The sequence below is a fragment of the Phaenicophaeus curvirostris genome, chromosome Z (genome assembly GCF_032191515.1).
Source record: "Phaenicophaeus curvirostris isolate KB17595 chromosome Z, BPBGC_Pcur_1.0, whole genome shotgun sequence".
NCBI classification, from domain to species: Eukaryota; Metazoa; Chordata; class Aves; order Cuculiformes; family Cuculidae; genus Phaenicophaeus; species Phaenicophaeus curvirostris.
The window spans coordinates 52,593,760-52,614,020 of NC_091431.1; positions in this window are offsets into that span (position 1 = coordinate 52,593,760).

Here is a 20,261-nt window from a genome sequence, read left to right on the forward strand (position 1 = left end):
CAGTGAAAGGGACGAAATAAACTTCCAGAAAGTTCCAGCCAGTCTTGCATCAGCCTGGAGTCTCTGGAAATGTTTTAGCATGTATTAGTTCAGGATGTTTACTAGGTTTATATTCAATTTCATTTAAAAAAAACAAAGCAAATGTGGGTATGAACGTATGTATGTAGTTGCATATTACAGTTGTAATTGTAAATGTAGGTTACAGTTGCATAGATAGCTTATTACACACACTTACATGTATATGTATTTTTTTTCTGATTCAAAAAAAGAGTGAAGACCGTTTCCATTACAACAGGAGTGTCTCCTAAAAAAAAACCCACAAAAATCACCTCAAGTTTATCTCTCTGTTGTTCTGAATGGCACAGAAATCAACCAATATATTCCAAAGGCAATGGAGAGACAGCAGATCAACAACATAGTTTTCATTGCCTTAGAAAACTAGGCCAAAAATCAAGCTTAGAATTTGGAAAGTTTCTATAGTACTCACACTCTAACACTTGAGCGAGCAGAAGTAATTATTTTCTAATGTCGTCACAGAAAAATTACTTTATTTGTTTACCTTTTAGACTCTGGTTTCACTGGATTAATTACTGTGTTTTTCAGACTTGCCTCCTATTTTCCTGCTCCTTTCCATTTTCTTGTTGAAAACAACTTACAAAATGCCAGGCAAATCTGCATAGCCTCAGGCTAGTGATACCTTGGATCAGCTCCTACCTACTTAGCAGCTTTATCGTGGTCTACAAGTCATTTTTGAGTTAGGGTTGTCCACCTGGCTGGTCACTGACTATACCCGTCCTGTGAGATAGTTATATCCAGCTATCCATAGAATTCAGGTGTTTCCTGGTGTGTTGATGCATGCCAGTGCCCTGAGACCTTCAGCTGTTGTTACGTCCACACACACATCCTCGTTCCTGAGCCACTGTTGTATCCAACTGAACAGCCCATAGCATGGCCCCAGAATTGGCAGCCCAGTGTTTGAAAAATTGGCTGACACAGAACTCACTTTTAAATGAACAACTTCTCAGTTTTTCTTATGCCAATACAGACAAAAGCCTCTCGCGCCCCAGAAGTCCACCAAAGCATACTACAGTGATCAGGCACAGGGACAAACATCCAGACATATTTGGAAACCATGACAAAAGTGAGAAAAGGGCAAACCTAACAAATGTTTGTGTTATCCACTGTTTAGTTTTGACCTAGGTTCTTATTCCTTCTCATTAACTTTATTTACAGAAGTATTTGCATTCTCATCTACATAGGGTATGAAGCTCGTTTTTTCTGGACACATTGCTTGTTGCCATGGAGAAATCTCCAAAGTCTTGCTCAGACTCTCTGCAAAAGGTATCAGAATTGGTCCCTCATCTCTCAACCCTAAACAGCTTGTAAATCCCATCCAAACATTTTCAGCAGTGCTTATAGGGCCAACAGCATTTTCTAGGATCATATGTCTCCAGTGATAGTACAGAAAATTGAAAGAATTCAGCACCATGTATATAGCATTTTGCCCAAATAAAGTCTTCATTTTCTTTGGGCGGAGAAGTTAATTTTGAGTGCTTTCAAGACACGAAAAACACCTTCTAAATAGAATCTGACAGGTGATGCAACAGTTATTAGACTAACAAGAAAGCTGGGAAAAATATGGCTCTGGAAGAATATTATCATTCCAAATAGCCTTTCATAAGTTTACGTATTCATCAAACTGTACTTTTTCTCAGAGTTCATCAGTTTTTGCATAACATTTTTGGGCTGATCAGGGGTTTAGAGTACTTCTAACCTTTTTTGGCAGGTTCCCATTTCTTGTGACATCTGAAGCACAGGATCCATTGCAAAGCCTTCCTTTAAGTCACTCCCAAAAATGAGTTCCCTTCCTTTCTTCTATCCACTTCACCTCTGTGACCTCTATTATCACAGTTTAATCTCCCAGGGCTTCTTGCTCAGCAGCCACATGTCCAGGAATAAAAGAAGTCTTTGCATCCTCCTGACATGACGGTTTACTAAACCCTGTGGGCTGGCACTGCTTATATTCTAGGAGGCTGCTTACATGCTGTGCAGGCACTGGCTTTTGGTCAAACTTATATCCCGTTGTAACAGCTATTGCGCTCCTTGCCCCGCCTGTTTCTTTTCTCTCCTACTCCTCAACTAGCCCACCTCAAGTCCAGTGAACACATAAAACATAGCAGTGACACATATTTACATAAAAGCACAACCTACTGTGGAACAGTATGGCTACTGGAAGGCCAAAGTCCTATATTTATTTTTCCTGAATCATATATCTTTAGTTCTTTCTACTTTTAAAAATACTTTTATAAGCTTACTGGCACCAAAATGTGTCTTTCCTTTTGCTCTTGTGTCTTTTTGATCATGGTGGACTGTGCAACAAAACCCATCGTAAGTTATACCAAGATGGCAATTGTTTTGGATGTAGTAGGACAAAGGGGAGTCAAACTGAGCCGGTCTGAAATAAGCATCATGGGTTTTCAAGCTTACTGGTAGTCTCTTATCCAAGTCATTCATTGATCAGAACCACCAAAACAAACAAATTATCAGATTTTGTGCACTTCTCGGTGTGTCAGTAAATGTCCTGTCAACTGCAGAAAATAAACATTTAGTTGAAGGCATTCAACTGCATAAATAACATATTCACTCATCAGCGTATAGGCTGGGCTAAGGGAAATATATGACACGAATTTTTTACGTATGCCTTTTTCCCATTTTTCTTGGCTGTGTTTCTAGTCCTGGATGTGACAAACATTTTTTTTTTTCTCCGTCCCGTTTCAACAGGAAAAGCAAACAAGGATATTTTTGCATCTCTTCCATGCAAAACTGTGAACTACTTTGCTATAATTCTGTTTCTTCCTTGTACAAGAAACTAGCTGGACTCATTGTCCATGTGATTTCCAGATTGAGTTGATTTCCAATTGTGGCCCTTCCCATGATGTTCTCATGGAGTTAAGAGTATTGTTCAGTCTCCCTCTTCTTTAGCTAGGAGTACTGTTGGAGGAAAAAATCACCAAGAAAAGTGTTTTTTAAGTCCTGCATGTTGTTAGATGGATTTAGGTCCACAACATTTCATGAAATCAAGAATATCAGATCAGATTATATTGATAGAGAATGAGGTGGGGGCGTAAGCATGGTTTAACTTAGTGAAACTCCTTGAGATATCTCAGTCACTGGCTAGAATAACAATCAATGGACTCAGCATGCTGTTGAAGGTTATTTTTTTGCAGTGCAATCTTAGCTTAAATACACCCTCCCCGCTGCTGTAATCTGTATTGGCTTGCCACAGATTCTTCAAAGAAGATGAAACACTGTTCTCTCCTGAATTTCACGTTTATTAAAAGATTTCATCTTCTCCTGTGTAATGTTTGCATCACAACACAAATCATCAGCTTGCTTTGACCCTGACACCATTTTATAGGCTTAATAATAATAAATCTATGTCCTGAAATAGTTTCTGGAGATTACGGCAATCAATCAAAATTCAGGGAGCCTTAAACCATTAATGTCATCGGCAATGATCCAGCACCCTGGGAATCCATCTAAATCAGCCATTATTACTGAAAATGCTCCTTAAGAGCCTTAAGATAAAGGTAGTATTTGGAAGCATAAATTGCAGTTCTATTTTTATCAGCCATTGAGGGATGATTTTCATAGCGATTTTTTTGTATCGGTTTTGAACAAGCCAAAGCCAGAACAATTCTTTCTTTCGCCTCATGCAGATGTTTTGGTTATTGTAATTGAAAAATAGAAGGCAATGCATAACAGATTGCTTTACTAAAGTGAAACTGAAGCATTTGTTATGTAAAGGAGTCTTCAGATTTTTTGAAGGAAGAGGAAAGATGTGCCATCGCAAGTTGTTAGTGCACTTCATGTTGAAACATTTCTAGCTCAAGGCTATTCTCCTAAGGGCAGTTGTGCCCACTTTATTAGACTACAGATATCTACAGGTTTTGGTAATTTCACACTCTAGAGCTTTGTGATGTGGAGAAATAATGCGAGAGTTCAGGGCAAAGCAATTCCTTCACTGAGGGATGCATCTACAACTTTTTGTGTTGGGATTTTCTGTAGCCATCCATTAATGGAGTACCTGAAATCCTATCATGTAGAATCAATAGAAATAGTGAAATGTTGTGAAACTTATACACATTTTTTTCTTTTATGTGTAGAAATCTGTTTACTTTCTGATTTGTGTGTAGATTTTTTATATTAGTTTTCTTTTACCAAATTTAATTGCATTTGTATGAGATATTTTAATTTTATTTTTATTGAAATTGAAAGCCCTGTGATTCAGGGTAAGGTCTTTTGAAAGTATTTAAGTTAAATCGTGATGATTATCACGTCTAATGTGGTCTGACAGCCTGTTCCCACTCATTTGTGAGCACACAACACATTTCAAACATATCAGTGTAAGCTCTGCATCCAGCATTTTTTTGAGAACAGCCATCACAGTAAAAATACTAGTGGGAATGGATTCAAGATGCCATTGAAGACTAAGTCCAGCCTCACATATTTGCTACAAGCCAGCTAATTTCACAACAACCTAAACATATTGGGCAGTGCTAAGGCTCTCCAGCAGTGTCCATCTTCAGCAAACTCCTCAGAGATCCAGCCAGATAGTTACAAAACATACCAGCAAACTCCAAGTTAGAGGAAAATGTTTCAATCGCGTTGCCTCAGACAGGAATGTAAACCAGCTAATCAGACTGTCCTCATCATAAGGCATCTCTGAAATGGGAACAAAATTTTTCCAGTGGCCTGGTTTATCAACAGATACAGCTACCATTCTGTTGTTCATGCCTTGCTGTTTCCCCAAAATAGAGCAAACCTGAGCTTCATGAATGATTTTGAATCTTAATACCTAAAAAAGGAAACAGAAAGAATCCTGTCTCAGAAAGCATGAGAGTCACTGAAAAGCTCCCTGAAGTTGGATCTAATTCAAAGGAAATATATCTCCAGACAGGTTTTCAGCCTCCCTTGTCACACTGAAAAGTGGAATATGTAAGAGAATAATTTTTTGGTTCACCGCTTGTGAGAAGCACTCTAGTATCTCTTGGTGGCTCCCTTTTTCTGTAACTGCTATAATTCCCTGATAAGACATTAGCTGCTGTTCTGCACTTGAAAGATGACAATGACATTGTTGTCTTTTAATGGTTCAAACCAAGCTTCAGGTGCCTAGGGAAAAAGATTTCCACAGCTAAAACTTTCTCGGTGAGAAATCTCTAAACTTTGCTCCCTAACACTACGAGGTCTATAAAATTCTGGTCCACCAGAAGCATGCCAAATTCCTTTGCCTGAAGCTGGATTATAGCCCATGAAGTCTATGCAGTAGAGAGAGACAGGTGTAAGGGTAAAACAAACAGGCATTGTCATCTGTTCTGTGGGTTAATGGAAGAATAACCTTTGAAAATTATAAACTACAGAGCATGGAGCTAAATCACCTTCTCTTGTTCTCCCTTTAACCTTGTATTTCCTAAAATGATACTCTTGACCGTTTATGTCTTTTAAATTTGATAGCAGTATCTTTCAAAACCAGACAGACAATTGTGACCTCGACAATGTCAAATAATTTTATCTACCATTAGATGCCAGTCCTTCTCATTTAACTGATTTGCATTCGTGACTGCAGCTCTCCCTGAGCTAGGTGGCTGTTAATGGGGCCTGCTGCTGTGGTTGGTGATGCAATAAGCTATAAATGCAACCTTTTATTTTAGCTTTTACTATGCAAGTAAAACCAGTTACTGTAAAAGCTGTTTGGGGAAATGGGTGACGAAGCCCATCAATTCAGTAATGTGGCCCATTCTACGTCTGAAATTTTGCTGCAGGAATTACAGTTAAAGACTGACAATGAGGACCAAAAAAGCCCCAAGGCCAAGACTTCAGAGGTGGATAACTGCTACTTTAATGTAGTAGAAGAACAAGCAATGAAGTTTTTATTAGGTTATTTCTGAGAAAATTTTCCCAGATGTACTGAAAAAAGGACTCGGCTAAAGAGGAAAATCACGTCAGGAAGAGCTATGTAATTTCTTGGGGTTCATGAAATCCCCCATTATCTTGAGGCTGGTCTAAGGTCCATCTCATGGCTGCTGCCCACATGATAGGCGGGACAAAGGCAGATTTCTCTGGGTTCTTCTTTTTGTGCTTTTCTGTGTCTCACACCTGTCAAGCTGCATAAGATTGCTTCAGGTTCTGCTCTACAGCTCTAACGAATGGTTGTGAGATCAGTGTAAAGTGGTATTATGGTGTAGGAGCGAGCCATAAGAGAACTCCATACAATAATGAAACACATGGACCTGGGCAGTAACAGAGCTGAGAGATGTGCCAGATAATGACTTAATCCTCATTTGAAGATAAAACCAGGTTCTTTCTGACTTTCATTTTATCTTCAGCAGAACAAGCAGAGGTTAATTAAGATTACCTATACTCTACAAACAGTTTTGGAAAGATTTTAATCCTTGAAAGCTCTTGGAAAGAACATCTGGACTCTGAACACCTAACTCTTGACACAGTATCCTTTCTTTCAAAGGAATGTTATCTTATCTGAGAGAAGTGCTAATTTGCTCTGAGTTGTATTTCTATGCAATCTAAACAGGAAGACGGTATTTCAGAACTGGGACGTTTTGTGTGTGTGGACTCCCTGTACTCATGAACATTTAGTCTCTTACTTAACTTTTGACCCTCCATTTCTGACTGTCTCGTTCTGGAAATCTGAGGGGTTTGATCTATGTACTCTCATCTTTCATCTAAACTGCAAATTGAGACAACGATATCGATACTGCAAGGGAGAAAAGACCAGCAGGATCACCCTCATTGCAAAGGATAGACAGGATTGGCAACTAACTATCCCGCAGATTTCTACATGTCCTTTGTTTATTTTGAGGAGCAGCACAGATTCTGTTACGTTGCACTTTGGTGTATGCTACAGTACATAACTTAGATCATGATCTTACAAATCTCAATCTGATTTTTGCAAATAACTTACATGTATTTAATAGAGCACTCATTGCATTTAGTTAACCCGTATGCATAAAATGACTCTAAGAGCTGAACCTTAATTATTGCATGTTAACCTCAAATTTTGTATGTATTTTGTCCTGTCCTACGTTTTCTCAGATTTATGCCATACAGAAGAAGTCAGTGAAAGGTTTCAAAAATGTGACCTTCTTGGAGATCAATGAAGTCAAATTAGCATAGAAAGACCTGGAGTACAAGTATGTATGTATCATTAAATAAATCAAACATGGTCTTTCTGAGTTTGGATTAGTTTATTACTAGCAGATTTTGGTATCCTGATTTCCAAGTTCCACACCTCAAAGATTCAAAATCATTCTGCTAGTTCAAGCAGCTCTAGGGGTTCCCAGTTCTGCTGATTCAAACACCATTGAGAAACTATGCCAGAAGACACCCTTTCCATCCAGGTGCGCAGTCCTACATCAAGAAAGCTCCTCAGGAACATCAAATACCTTCTGTAGGAACTGGTAGCAATATGAGGTCGTGAGGGACTTGAAATAGAGTATGTTTAACAAATGGCACTAGGTTACCCAACCAGTATTCCTGCCTACAGGCACTAGGCCTTTCAGATCTGTTATAGCAGCAGACAAAGCAATCCAGCCCACAAGCCGTCAGGGTGTTGAAGGGGAGAACTGGAAAGTGGTCAAAAATGTAAGAATAATCATACCAAAATTAACACAGAAAAATTCTTCAAAAACTTCAGGACAGTTTTCTGTTCCTAATCTGGAAATGTAAATTTCTTCCTCAGTGAGCTGGTTCTCCCAGTACCTGTCTCTATACTCCTGAGAATTTGCTCACTGGATGAGGGCTAGAAAGAAAATGCAGTAGCTAAAGGCAGACTGGTGAGTTAGGAAGAGCAGGATTTACACTACTGGTTTTATTGAGAGGATAACTCAAAGACTTAATGCTTATGGCTTGTTGCATGTGGTGCCATTTGTGAAGCTAAAGATGGAGGAAGGGATTATTATTTTAATTATCATTCTGCTGAACATCTGAGAAAGGCGTTTAACAATTTCCATACTGTCCATGAAGAAGTGTTGGTTGCCTCTGTGTTTTCAGGAGATTAAGGCAAACTATCCAGTGTCTGTTTTCAGAGGAAATTTAGTAATAAGCAGCAGGATTTTCCAGAAAAAAAAAATCTTGCATTAAAAATTGTGAAAAGTATCTCTCCATCTTTCATTTCTGCGTAGACATGTATTGTCATTCTCAAGGAGTCGAGGTGGAGTCTGGATGGCAGTAGAGAAAGCTGAAAGTACAAAACAGAGTTATCTGCACAGTTGTAGAGTAATGGTCCATAGTCAGGAAATATTTTAAGCATTTAGATTTGATGTTGTGATGAGGTTCAGTATACCCAAAGCCTAATGAGGTCTGCAGAACAGATTGACCATAACAGAGAAGCAACTATCATCATCTCTTTTTCTATCCACATTATTCTAGATATAATGGGGAAAACCTCAAGGAGTTACATCTCTGAAGTATCTGAACAAATTTCTTAATCATGGAATTTCAAATGTGTAGTTTTTCCTTCTTTGTGATGAAATGTTAAGTGAAAGTGTTGTTTGTATTGTGGATGACGAATTCTGAGTGCAGCACGGGAGCAGAGAACTGACAGATATACAGTGAAGGTTTTCTGAAAACTAGCTGTACTTTTGAGTCACTAATTGTACAGCAAACCTGTGCTTAGTCGGAATTTATGCACAGCCATTAGTAGAGTTGTAAGAGAGAAATATATCCCATACAGTATTTCCTGGTTTAGGGCTTGCCGAACGTTGTGCTGTTCCCCGTGGTGATGGATATTTTTAAATCTCAAGAAGTCAAAAGTATCATTATGTTCTTAGTACCTCTCCTCTGTAAGAACAGAGCCAACAGGCTCATTGCAAATTATGTCCCAGAGCAGTGCAGGTAGGGAAGTGCATATCTGCAGGTGGGTGGGTTTTAGAGGTCTATAATCCCCCAACCAGCATCAGCCCAGCTAGGCTCAGATGCCATCTTGGGATAATGCTGCAGTTGGGCTTTTTGTGACAGAAAACTGGATGTTGGATGACCAAGATCTTGATTGAAGTCCCATGCATCTATGGTACTACGCATGTCAGCTACAAAACAGCAGGTTTCCAAGCTTTCTTGCACTGCAATACAAGTCTGTTGTGCTTTGCTGGCTGTGTAACAATATGGTTGCACTCAGGACTAGAAAACCCACTCAGAAGAGTACAGAGCAAGTAGCTTTTGCATCACACTTATGCCACAGATGTTGCAACATTCACAACTATTCAGGATTTTGCCTGATTATTTTGATGGGTAGAAAAAACTATCCCCAGCATATCCTTTCGTTTCAAACTCTGTTCCTGCTTCCTCAGAGGTCCTGTCTTAGTAGGCTAAAAAGCATCCTTTTTCACTCATTTAAGCTCAAGAAATGCAACTGAGAAACTGTCAGGTTACCAGCTAATATAATTAAAAAATTGTTAGCTGCCCATATTCGCCCTGGGGCAGGAGTCTAAGCTACAATACATTGAGTAATACACCTTTAACCTTTGCTTTGCTCCTAACAATTAATCTAAATGTTATTCTAATTGTTAATCTAAATAAAACCAGAAAAACATGTGGGTATAATTGGATTCCAAAGACACACATCCATCACTAATATGTATGCAGATAGATATACATGTAGTTTCACTATCTAACTTCTTTAGCAGGTTTCCAGTGGCACTCACAATAGTAAAATGAAGGCCCACACAAAAGCTACTGAATACTAGAGAGATACAAACATTTTCTTAAATTGCAGCTATGTATTGTACTGGGCTTTTCAATCATCTTAAGTTAGCTTAGCTGCTCCTTTTCTACTCCTAAAGGAGGATCAAACCCACATGATCAAAACCACCTTTTCTGTTATCCCTGACTGGTGGTGAATGACATTTATCTGACTGAATAATCAAGCTAAGTCAGAATAATAATTCTGTTTTACTTGGATATGTTTGTACAGGAAATACATTCTCCCATTGTTCGTGACGTACATGGAAGCTTGATACGGGTACATTCATGTAGGGGTTTGCTTCCTGAATGCTGATTTCAGAACCAGTCTGAGGACCAAGCCTCAGGTTTCCCACGGATTTAGACTGAGCTCAAGAAAGAGATGAGGGCATTTTGGACCATTACAAATTCAGACCATGGGTATCTAAACGCACAGGTGAATTCATGTATTGTTACTGCTGTAAATCCATTCCAAGCATGCAGCATGATATGGATTTGCTGCCTCTGAAATCCTTCTGGCAGATGATAATGTTTGCTGTTGTAGTGGTTCATTTTCTGTTTGAGGTAAACAACAACCAAAATCCATTATTAAAACTAAGAAAAATATTTCCTAGTTCAGATGGGAATAACATCCCATGTGTGCAGGGCAGCTCCTAAACCATGTCCTGCCAACCTTCCTCTGCCACCAGAGAGAATCTTCTGCACCAGCCCTTGGGAGTATTTTACCTCTGACACACTCCTTATGCTCATACTTGCAGGATTTGCTCCCCCATATAACCTTCATCACTGGCAAATCTTCTTGTATGCTTTCTTTGAAAACCTAACAAAAAAAAATATTCAGAGCACTCTCCTAGTCTTCCCTATTACTCATAGCTTTAAAATATCTAAGCAGTTTATTTTAAGCCACTCCTTCATCTAATTCCATGTCTCTAATCAAATTATCCTGCTGTTAGATGTTCTCTCAGTAATCCTCACAAAATTGTTTCTCAGCTAAGCTGATTTGTAACAAAGTCTCCTCCACAAGCTCAGTTCTGGGACCAGAGCTCATGGTCCTTCCACCCTGACCCTGAGCTTTTAGTCTTGAAAGTTTGTACTTTGGGCTATTTTGCCTGGATGTAGACCAGGCAAGGTGATACCACGCTGCTGGAGGTCTCCACAAGCAAAGCCTGATTCAGCTGACTTCAGAGTCCATTTACGACAGTCCTAGGCTTCCTTCTATACTCCTAAAATCACTGAAAATTTATCAACTGAGTGGAGGTGACCCACCAGCACGGATGCAGGAATTTTGCCACATTAGTGGCAGGCAACAAGTTTTCTTCTTTCATGAATATAAATATAACTATAAATGTAAATGTAAATAATATGAATTAAAAATAATATTACTTTTTGGTGGAAGAAAACCCAAGGGGAAAGGACACCAGTCTTCTGCTCACTAGAACGGCTGATAGATAATTAGCTTCTGTCTCTGAGTCAGTCTTGGTTTCAGTTGGTTTTGTATTTGGAGTGTATGGAAATAGAGATTCCATTTTACTGGTACTTGTTCAAGTAATGGGGAATGATAAAAGAGGCAAATGGCAGGAGGGGATGAAAGTTTAGGAATGTGTCCAATGGAAATTAAATAACTGGCCTATGATACTTCAGAGAGGAATGGGCTGAATCTGGCAGGGCTTTCATTTTCTCTCCTTCTACTCCAAGACAAAACTCCCTCTAATTGCTAAACACACAGTAATAAAGAAAAAAATTCTACTTTTTCAATCCTTTTTTGGGGGGGAGAATTTTCCAGAACGGAAAGGAAGAGGAAATCTTATTTGAATGACTGGAAATTAAAAGGACTAAATGATCAGGAAAATATTTCTAACAAAGAGAATGTTATTTTCATGCAACAGGAGTTCTCAATACATGGGCAGGCAATTACCCAGTCTATTATAGGCCACTGCGTATTGGATGGCAGCTACTGAACTCAAGGCTTCAATATGTTTGGATACAGCAGTACCTTAATTCTTCTTCCCTGTTATGTTAATGGGAAGAACAGCAGCTGGAGGGAACATTTGCTGTGGGCAGAGTGTAGACCGCATTAAGGATCAAACATTTAAGCAGAACATTTCAACGGGGATGCAGAACCCATTTAGATTTCAGCTGTGAACATGTTCAATCTTGTTTAAAACTGAGCCTCTTAGAATGCCTCTGCAAAAGCTGAGAAATACTAGAAATTAAACTTGCATTTGCTTTTAAGGCAAAAGGACATAAGAACACTGTAAGAATATCCCCTTATTTGTTTATGTTGACAAATACTTCGAGTAATTTTAGTATGTGTAGCAATAGTACTGTACCTCCTAGAGTTTGAAAGCGAGTCTTGCATCCTCTTGTGGAGATGGAATTCTTTCAGGTTTTTCCAAAACTTTTATTTAATCAGTCATGAGCTTCCAGAGACTTAAAAAACAGAAGTAATACTAATGTGACACAAGTTTGAAACAAAATTAAAAAAAAAAAAAGAAGGCCAAAGCAGAATAATATCCCATGTTTCTAAAGGCAGAAATTTAAACAATTACGTGGAGCTGAGTATTGCAGCTGAAGTTATAAAGGGCCTACCCCCTAAACCCTTAACATATTTGGAACCCAGGTCTGAATTTTGTCAATAACTTTCTTTCATATATTAGATTAGTGCCAATATAATAGCTTTCTTGATTTAGTACAGGCTCAGTTCTCCCTGCAGTCTAAGGATTGTGCTGCCTGATGGTTGTAGTGGTAGTTTTTGTTCAGTAATCCTGATGGATTTAACTGCCATGAATTTGTCTAGTAACTCTTTGATATTAACAGTTTCCCATGTCAAAGAATTTCACAGTCCTCCTGCATATTATTTATATAAATTTGTTTTAAATCAAGTACCTGTTAAGTTCATTTAATGCCCTTTGACCTTGTGTTCTGAGAAACAGTAACTACATTTTTTTGTTTGCCTTCTCTCTGTTTTTCAGAAGTGGTGATACCTTCCAAGTGACAGGGGACAGGACAAGAGGGAATGGCCTCAAGCTCCGCCAGGGGAGGTTTAGGCTAGACATTAGGAAAAAATTCTTTACAGAAAGGGTCATTGGGCACTGGAACAGGCTGCCCAGGGAGGTGGTTGAGTCACCTTCCCTGGAGGTGTTTAAGGCACGGGTGGACGAGGTGCTGAGGGATATGGTTTAGTGTTTGATGGGAACGGTTGGACTCGATGATCCGGTGGGTCTCTTCCAACCTGGTTATTCTGTGATTCTATGATTCTGTGATTCTTTCCAAGCCTCTTTCCACACTTTCTTTCCAGCCTCTCTTCCAAACTAAAGTACCCTAGTCTAGCTTATCTCCCCTCTCAGTGAAGCTACTCCACACCTTCAACCCTCTTTTTCATCCTACCTGGTACTTCCGCTAGTTTTTTCATCTGTTTTCTAGATGGAGACCACAACCATATGTAGTTTAAGATTTCCACCATCATTGAAAGAGCTGAGTTGCTTACCAGTTTATGAACTGATCTTCTTTGGGTTGGGTACTGGGTAAGGCCTTTCTCATACATTCAGCTTTGATAAGGCGATAGACTGAGCTGTAAATTTTTACTGCCAACCAGAGGAAAAAAGGTAGATATGGGCTTCTGACTGACTGTGCTTATGGTGCAAGCTGGTGCTGCAGCAGTGACTTGCTACTAACTGATTTGTTGTATAAGCCTGCCTGCACCCATGCAAAAACCTCTGAGCAGCTTCATATATTGCACTTTTAGAAGAGGAAATGTGCACCTCCCTTTGCCCTCACTACTAACAAGAAAACCACTTCCCCTCTACCCCAGCGCAGCGAAGTTATCTCCACAATAAAACAGAGACAGAAAGATTGAACCTTTCTGATTCAGGTAAATGCCACAAGAATATCTTTTCACAAGCCCCTGTGAATTTGCTCTCATATCAACTGCTTGTTCCACCCTCAAAGTGACTGCTGATTACCACGTAAGACAAGCATTACTGCCAATTTGCTCTCCACCCTTCCTCCCCACGGCTTGTTTTTTAGGCAGGAAGGTAATTGTGCAGAAGAAAGTTAAAAAATGTAATCCCTTCCGTGGGAACAATATTTAAACAAAGTTTGTAGTTCAGATTTAATGGAAAAGAGCTCAAGAAAGTCAGGCATCTGTAGGAATATTCAAGCTCTCTAACCGGGGAATAGAAGTTCTCTTTTCCATTGCAGATATCACTCAGGTACACTGGGGCCATGCAGTCAGGCATGCAAGGGGAACAGGTTTCTATAATACTAGTACAAAAGTATTCCATGGAACTGGTGGCAGCAAAATTAAGCAAGACTGATAACTCACACTTTCTCACTTACAAATGCAATATCATCAGCACTAGATAAATTATTGAAAAAGTTGTCATGTAAGTTGCCTAGTGGATATGATCTCCATTTTGCCAGTTGAAGAGCATTTGAGCAAGTGTTCCTCCAAAACTAATTACTTGAGTAAGGTTTTATTGTGACTCTTCGCAACTTTCTTTAACGAATAGCCTTGTTGTAATTCTGGCACCCACTTAGGATTTTTGCACTTCGATACTGTTCCCGTGCTAACTATAGGACAAAACTTTGTCCTTTACAAGACCATGCACGTCTTCAAGGCTAGGTGTCCTGGCAAGTGATTTCTGTTAAAAATATTGGTAGAAGAAGTAGAAACTATTTAAAAATATTTTAGCTTAGCAAGTAGGCAGGGCTAATCACTTTAATTTAACAGTAAAAATAGTAACCTGAATGGCAGCCAAGTCTGTTCATAGGGAATGAAGATAAATCTGGGGAGATTCTTGTGCTGGGATTAGATGGAATCAGTGAACATAAAGAGATTTTTGGCATACACAGTCTGGTTATGGACATTTCTCGTTCACACGAATTTGTGCTGTGACTGGAGTAGTTTGGAGGGAAGGGATTTGAAACAAAGACCAAAAGGTCTTTTCTGACTTGGAACTTCCAATTAATTAACAGTTAGTTACACTGTGGTGTATTTTTAGAGCCTTAACATCTTCTATTTCATTCACTGGCCTTTTTGTTACTGCTGTATTCAAATGTTCATGTTTTTAACCAAAAGACTAGGTACTATTGAGCCTTTCCATAAAAAAGAACTGAACCGAAACTGATGATCTAACATACTTTTGATTTCTGGGTAGATAGAGTACAGTTGGGAAAGTGCTAATCCAGTCTGGCTTCTGTGTCATACTCAGATCTGGCTGGTTTTGGTTTTCTGCTCTGTATTTAAGTTATATCTGTTCGAAGCAGGTTTGTGATTTCTACAATTGCATGAGATGATTTCTTGTGGCAGAAATACCTCACAGACTTTGGTCCTTTAGAAACCAAAGCCAGACTCACATTGCAGACTTTGAAATGTGAATATTGATCTAAAAATATTTCTGATTAAGATGACACTTCTTGAGCTGCAATGGTCAGTATAGAACCAAGAAGTCAAATTGCTTAGAAAAAAACACCACCATCTTCATCCCTATACAATTACCTGTCTCAGCCTAAGCATGTTTAGTTTTCAAGAAGCTTGAGGCTTCATGCTGTACACACAGAGTAACGATTGAAACAGAGATGTGAATTCTATATTTTTTCTCTGGTCTATCTTTATTCTCTCTGGTGAATGCCATAATGACTGGACATTATAATCAGTTTTCTTTATTTCAATGAATATTTTTATTTATGTGGAGTAAAACCACCAGTAGACTGAAACTAACTCTTTAGTTTGGTAGGAAAAAAATTAACCTAGGATGCCTTATCTCTGACTTCATCCACTACTCACCAGAGGCTCTTCTAGAAATCATATATGCTAAGTGACTGCTAGCACATTCACTGTTGGTTAGCATGCTATATTAGATAGAAAATGGAGTCCCGATTTTAATTCTGAACATTGCAAAATTTTTGCTAAATCCATAACCCTTGTGAAGGTTTCATATCAAACAAGTGAGGTTTTTTTAAATGATAATTATTCTTGCAGGACTATCATTGATCCACTCCAGTATGTGCATGCCGAACTGTACCTTCCTTGCCTCCTTCAAGTTCATGATTAGATTGATTTCTAGGAAAGAACGGAGAATGACGACATCTTGTTGCTGAGTGAGTCATTTATCTGACACATGAATGTAGCCTTGGATCATGAAATGCATCAGCACAAATAAATCAAAAACTTTAAATTGATAAAGAAATTGGGCTGGAAAATTTTGACCTTAATGATCTACAGAGCAAAATTAAAAAGATGAGTAAATCTGAGGTTTAAGAAGAATAAGTGAATAGAAAATCTAGTCATTAACAATCTTGTCATATGTCTCTGCCTTGACCCTTCCCCTTGCATCCAAGTAGAACTTCCCAGAACCTGACCACTGAAAATAAATAGCTCAGGAAAACATCAGAAGAAAATCTTATTTCCAGGTATCGCCCTCTCTCGCTGGGACCCAGCTCTCAAAGTTCCAGAGCCAAATTTGCTTCACAAACTACAGAGCTGAAAGTGTAGAGACTTTAGATGTGAAGTATCTGCTGGGACCTATGCCCACAAGTACTCATTATTTTTCTTGTGGGGAGCCTAATCAGACATTTCAGCTACAAGAAGGTAGAGAGTAGAGCTGACATTAAACCAAAAAAATAAAATCAGAAGAAACCAGCTGCTTAGCTTGTGCTCATTCTTGGTATGAGCTAAAAAGCTTTGAAGATGACAGCTCAAAGAAGAAAACATTCCTGTTAAACTTGGCATTAGTGAAGGCCTACATATGTATTACCAGATACAGGAGCACTTCCTTCGAGTTTCTGAGATCAGGCATGTTCCTGAAGTGCGTCTCAATTTCACACCACGGCATGAACTAGTCACCACTTTTCCTTGCAGTCCCATTAGCACAGAAAACGATGCAGGTGCATGGGTGGGAGCAGCTTTGGTCTGCTTCAGCTGTCTCCCCTGTCAGTGGCTGGAATACAAAGATTTGACAACAGTCAGAAAGACCCCAGTCTTTGGCTTTTGACTGGTGATGGATGCAGGAAATAGGATCTACAAACCATACATACTCACAACAAGGACGGGATGCAGTGACAGAGCTAGGTAAGACTTGCTTTCCAAGCTCCGTAGTGTCCTTCCTGGAATACTCTCATAGCAGCGCATTTTACTCATGCAGCACAGTTCCTTCCTTACTGAGTCATTGACATGGATTTCTCAGGCTTCTCAAGATGATTTTCACCAATGTTACACCATTTTCAAGGGATAAATGAATTTTAAGAATGAGGGGAATGTGGAATTTTGAAAGGAAGACTTCATTGGCACAGCCTTGCTAAAAAGTTGAATATGTTCTCAATTACTCGGCTTGTCTTCTGGCCTGAGGCCACATTATAAGTTGTATTCAGCTAAGAAATGACAAGTGACCCCAAGTGTGCCCACAGGTATGGTAGTCACAGTGTCTTCAGCATAGACATGACGAGGGAGCACTTGTGTTCACATCACAGTAGATGTTCTGAAAATAAGGGGGGAGAAACCTGTTCATTTAATCACCACAGCTAACTACCTTCCCCAGGAGCTTTCTTGAACTATCTTAATGGAGGATATGCTCTTCTGTATGTGACACCAAAAGGAAGATTCTTGTGAAAAAAACTTCTTACGAAGACTTTAGCAGCAAACCCTTTCCCTTCTCCACTGCTCCCTTCCTCCAAAAAGTGGGTGTTTGTTGGCAGCATTACCCAGGAGTTGTCATACAAAGCTGGCCAGAAGAGTGTGCACCCACCCAAGTGACTCATGTTTATGGAAGACAACTTGGGTCCAGCCTCTCACGGCACCCCACTGGAAAACCATGGTAAGATAATGCCTAAGAGGCATTTTCTCCACTGCAGACTGTGGGCAAGACCTTGCTCATCTATGCCTGCCAAAATTACAATGGGAAATGGACAGACCTTGACAAGATTTCAGTTTTAGTAAAAATGTAACAAAGATCAAGACATTTTGAAATATCATTTAGTTGTGTGCATTTTTTTTGCCAGTTGGCCTTTTTCTATTTTTTGTCATTCAGTTTTTCCTGTCACCCTCTCTGAAATACGCACAGTCCTGCAGGAGAGTTGTGCACATTTATTCACCTGCTAGGTGACCCTGTCTTTACCTAGGACCATTGTTCTTTTGTCTGGAAACTTACAATGCCTACGGTAAAGAGGTGCAATACTGTGAACCCATGCTGAGGATATTATTCACGTAGCCTGAGGACTCATGCTCCTCATGGGCTGTTTGATGGCCCATGGCTTTCTTGTTTACATTGCTGCTTTTGCACATTTGTCTGTGTGAAGTCCAGCATTATAGATCCAAGGAGTACCATCTTTTTGAACACATCAGCTACCTCCACAATTATTACAAAAGACCAAATTCTATAAACCAACTGAACTTCCTGCCCCAAATTACTGTTCCTTATCGTTATGCCCAAGAGCAAAAGATGTTGCAGCTGGTGTTGGAAAGATTATAACTGAAGTGCCTTAGCAGGGAAAGGACTGATTTCATCTAACCTTACCCACCTTAAAGCTGCACGAATAGCATAAGCCATTTGCTGGGGCTTCCCCTCCAGTCAATGGAGTGACTTCAGAGCTGTGATTCACCATAGCCTAACAATAGTTCCTGAGGTAGGCAGGGTGAATCACCCTGGGGAATTTCTCTGTGAAGAGAGCTTTGCCAGATGGTTTTCTTTTAGATACTTAAAATTAGAAGAGATGAATCCCATCCCAAAATGTTCAACTTCAATGTATTTCTGAGACAGGGAAGAGCTGCAAATTGCACGAGCATGCAAACAGCTGCTGGTTTTAAGTGGCAGCCTTTACCCAAAAGAATATTAATCTTGCATGGATTTCACAGGGAAGGTGGAAGCTGCAAGGTACCTGGAGCCCCAGCACAATGCAACCTGTGTCCTTGCCCAGAGAGCAGAGTGAAGATGCAAGACTGTTGCCTTCATCTCTGCTTTCTGGTATGGTACGGCTGGCTCTGGCAGCTGCTGGATTTTCATTCCTCTCGTATTTTCACTTCAAGCTCTTTCAGGTCCTACTCTCATTCAGCCTCACAACATACAAGCTGCTGAGAGTTGTCATACCCGTCTTTTAGATACACAAATCTTAGTAGTGATATGCTTGAGGGTATACAAAAGCTAGCAACAAGTATGAAGACTTGCTATGGGTATGGACAGGTAGGTGTGATGAGCCACCTTGTCATGCAAACCAGCCATGAGATTTCCAGCAAGAAGGTCACCAAATGTTGACTTTTGGTGTGTCTGTTTCACCAAGTACCCTGTGGACAAATCTGCTGAAGTACTTTGGATGGCTGCAACATAAAATTAAAAAAAAAGAGAGAAAATAAAAGGACCAAAAAGGTCTGGCAGCCTACACAGAATATTTATTTTACACCAAGCACAAGATTTGTAGAAAAATAATGTAAACCATGTAGGAAAAAAACATTTATAGAGGAAGAAATGTTCTCAGGTATGAATTCATTGTCTTTCTTCTCAGGCTAAATCTTCTAATGAATTAGGAATACCAGACACATGACAGTGAAATCATCATCTGAATTAACTATATTCATGTCTGGTTCTGTCAACATTGTTTGTTCAAAGACCTGAGTACAGCAGATTTTAAATCCTTTTGTGTGCTACCTGTTAAATTTTTCTCCAGTCAATATTTGCTCATGTTTAAATCACTGGCCTAAATGTCTACCTTCTTAATATGTAAAGGCAATTTCTTTGTAGAGGGAAGAACAGTGCAACAAGAGGTGTCCTTGCAATGCTTTTCTGGCAGGAAACATGGCCTGGCACGGACATAGATAAAACCTGCTTTTTCAAGGAATTGTCATGATGTTTCTCATTATCTGATTGCTGTTCAGAGGTTAAAATGCTGGTCCCTGCAAAGATTATCCAGAGTTTGAATAGTGGCTGATCAATAGATATCTGTTTACCCAAAAGGTCCCTACAGACTTTCTATTTTTGGTAGTTTATATATTTGAGGACACTGGTTCTCAAAGGGATTAAAAAAAGAGAAACACCTCAACTATGTCCTCCATATCACTCCCACAGTTCACGCTGTTTGTTGTTTCAGAGGTGGTAGGAAAGGTCTACAGCCTTTTATACAGCTCACGTCTGACAGGAAGCCTGTCTGATCCAGCTCCCTCCTGCTATCCAACAGGGAAAGCAGAACTGCTTATTTTTAGCCATCTTTCCAGCCAGGGACTCTGGCAGGACCTCATGTTTGCCATTTCATCAGTTTCCACCCTCTAAATAAGGGCTCCTAGTGTTAAAGTTAGGTGTATCCTATGTAGGATAATGTAGGGAAAAAATCAGAAGGGCTAAGGCTCAGCTAGAAATTGGATTGGCCAAGTCAGTGAAAGATAACAAAAAATCTTTCTACAAATATATAAATAATAAAAGGCGGACTAGGGAGACCATACAGTCCCTATTGGACGCAGAAGGGACAACAGTAACAGGGGATGAGGAAAAGGCTGAGGTACTTAATGCCTTCTTTGCCTCAGT